Below are 3174 nucleotides of genomic sequence, written 5' to 3' on the forward strand. Positions count from 1 at the left end.
GAATGAATCATCACTTGTGATTGAAGTACATGATCGTTTTCAAGCAAGAAATCTCCACTTGGGACTGAATCTATGGGTAGACTGATAACTTTAATTTCGTGCGAATTCAAATGGATGTTTTGGACGTCGGGATATTTCCTATTCATTTTAATTTTTCCATTTGGGAATTGAAGTTCATTTGTTCATGTTACATTTAATACATTTCGTTATTATTCAGATACGATATTCGAGCGAAGTCGCAAACTATTTAGAATTTACCCATTTCCCCATAAACAATAAGAAGCGTGCAATCAAGATTTGAACGAATTCACACACCCCTGGCCAAAGATAAACAAACAAATCAGAAAAGGATTCGGAACGTGAAAAACTGGCATCCGTGGACAGAAAAATAGACGCTTGAAAGTTGGCAACATTTGTGCTGTCAAGTTCTTGCTTCCGTGAGAAGAAGAGTAAAAAAAAGAGTGGTGGTGGAAAAAACGGCTGCAACTTCCACGCTGATCGGCTACGCCGAAGGTAAGCCAAAATTTATAAAAAACCACTGGATGGAAATTAATTACCGCTCCCACTAAACAGATTTCGCTCCATCACACGGTTCGGCATTAGTGGCACTCGAAGGTGCTCAAATTGGCCGCCGAAAAGGAAGCTAGCCGAAAAAAGCTGCCAGAAGACATTCGTGGCACGCGATTTCTTCGAGCGTGAGAGGGAGCCGGAAGCAAGGTAAATAAAATCAAAAAACCACTGCCACCTGGTTGCTAACTCAAGGTCAACCTTCACAGGTAACGCTCACCGCCGGAACATCGAGCCAGCACCCGGTTACGGTGTGACCTGTTTGCCAAGCCATTAGCAAACACGGAGAAAAGGGGTCAAAGCGTGAGTAGCAAATTTTCATTGCAATTAAACATAACCTGAATGGAAAATTTATCCTCTTCAGGACCCTTTTTTTGTTACGGAAGATATTGTTCCGGGCTTACGTTTATCGGCCAATAGTTTACCGCCATTTGAGGCAGGTTTGAAGCCCGTTCCGGAAAGTCCGGTTTGAGCCTCTTGTTACGGCTTTGAGTGCTAAAGGCCACGTTTTGTGGAAGTTTGTCATTTCTTCGGAACGTTTTCGGAGCGACACACTGGCCAGCTCCTGAATATTATTTTGACCTTGCCACAGCAGAGCTTGGTTCGGAAAGCACCGATTTCACCGCATCCTCGGCGGTCAGCGGAAAAGGAAAGTGCACTGTTGGTTTCCCGGAAGGTTTCCCGGAAGTGCGCCTGTGTGGCCCCATCGGCTCGGCGTTTCTTTGGCCTTGATGACCATTAGTGCACGAGGAACAAACGTGGTTCTGCTACGGAAATCGAAGCTCGGCATTGATTGCTGGGTTATTTGTCGTGGGTCGAAGTTGTGCGAGGATCCTTGGAGAAGAAGGAACAGGAAAGGAAGGCAAAGAGTGCTCTGTCCTCATCGACAGCCAAAAGTGCACCCACAGGGCGACCTGCTCGGTCCTCATCGACTGCCGGAAGTGCACTTACAGAGCGTTTCGCGCTGTTCTCATCACCAGCAGAAAATCGGAACGATTTCAACAACAGCTCAACGGAAGCACGCAGAAAAGTGCATCACATTGGTCGACCGATTGCAACAAGTGAATAGCGGGTGGTGCGGATCCTGCTGTGCGCCTCAAGCGTGCACCGGGGCAAGGTGCATTCATGCATCTTCCGAGCATCCGTCCCAAGAGAATTCCCGATCAGGTCGGAGTGGAACACACGGGAATCAGTTCGACGGTTCGAGGCGGAGAAAACAGGGACATGAAATTCAACTCGCCACTGCCAACCTGCATGCATCGAAGCCAACGAGATCAACGAAGCAACACAGCACGTAAGTCGCTTTAAATTATTGTTTTTATGGGGGGAAAATAACAAAATGGGTCATCCGAAATTATGCAACCACCATTGATGTTGCTTTGTTTATGTTTGCGAATTTTTATCAGCTTTATCTGGTGGCATCGTCCCCAGTAGTAAAGCCTCCATAATAAATGGCGCCCAACTAAATCGAACCTAATTAGTTGTGCTTGTTCGATAAATTTATAATGAGCTAGTCACAAATGTCGTTATTATTTGTGTAAATGCTTATAGTTATTATGATTATGATGATTGTTATTGTTGATCAGTAATCATCATTATTTGTTGAATATTATTACCGCTCTTTTTCAAAATATCGTATCATTCTTCATTAGACCATAGTTGTAACACTTAATTACTGGTTAGTTATTGATCCATTCAAAATGAATTCTAAAATAGAATTATTTCACCTCAATGATGAGGAAATTGCATACGAACTGGCCTTGCGCCATGTGACAAATTTGGCTTCTAGCACCAGACGTGCTAAAGTTGTTAAATTGAAGGCACTAGTCCAAGAGGACATATTAAGAGAAACCAATTACGTTAGCTCTGAATACGCGATGTCTCCGGAATCAAATATTGAAGCCTGTCAGATGGCGCTTCAGGAATTGAAAAGTTTTGTAGATTCGGCAATACAGAATGGCAACTCGGAGCAAATGGCTTGCACTCGGTCGAGATTGTTACATTACCGGCAACGTTTGTCAATAATACCTCCGGTCTCTTCGGTAAAAGAAGCGCGGAAGATTTTGAGCGATTTGGTCGAGATGTTGATTTCTGAGATCAACAGCGCTGTCAATAAAGTAGTGCGCAGTGATTCGGGAAACTTAAGTGGCAGATTGAGTGAGCCTAGCAGTGAAATAGCGGAAGGCAGAGATGAAGACGACAATCCTAGCTGGGGTCAAGCGGTTCCAAATCGGCGTAGAGGTGCCACAGGTCAACAAAATCCAGCACGAGAGCAGGTCGAAGGGTTAGCTGGAAGGCAGCAAGCGCAGGAGGACGTCCGGAGTCCAACGAACTTCAACATTGAAGCGGAAGTGGGTTTGAGATCCGTAGACGTTATCGACGAGCTGCGTGTGGATCTTCAACATCGGCAGAGGAGGCAGCGAAATTTGGGTGGCAGTTCTCCACACTCCAGCAGAAGCTTCGGTTATGAGGAGCAGCGAATGGTGAAGGCGATTCACAACTGGCCGTTCAAGTTCCGGGGTGAAAAGGACACGACGTCACTCAACATCTTCCTCGACAGGGTCGAGACGTTTGCCAGATCCGAAGGGCTTAGCGATCGAACTATTC

The 3174-nt window shown here is 45.5% G+C and overlaps 1 long non-coding RNA gene across 2 annotated transcripts; it reads left to right on the top strand.

Annotated features, from left to right (window-relative positions):
- Window positions 1-224: 224 nt before the first annotated feature.
- LOC129738921 (uncharacterized) lies at window positions 225-1914 on the top strand. 2 transcript variants are annotated; one of them, XR_008735686.1, is made up of 4 exons: window positions 225-513; window positions 574-717; window positions 777-870; window positions 932-1914. It is a non-coding gene; the product is annotated as an uncharacterized LOC129738921 (long non-coding RNA). The 2 variants fall into 2 exon arrangements; XR_008735685.1 differs by having other exon boundaries at window positions 777-1914.
- The last annotated feature ends 1260 nt before the right edge of the window (window positions 1915-3174 follow it).

Source organism: Uranotaenia lowii, chromosome 1, assembly GCF_029784155.1.
Source record: "Uranotaenia lowii strain MFRU-FL chromosome 1, ASM2978415v1, whole genome shotgun sequence".
Classification (NCBI taxonomy): Eukaryota; Metazoa; Arthropoda; class Insecta; order Diptera; family Culicidae; genus Uranotaenia; species Uranotaenia lowii.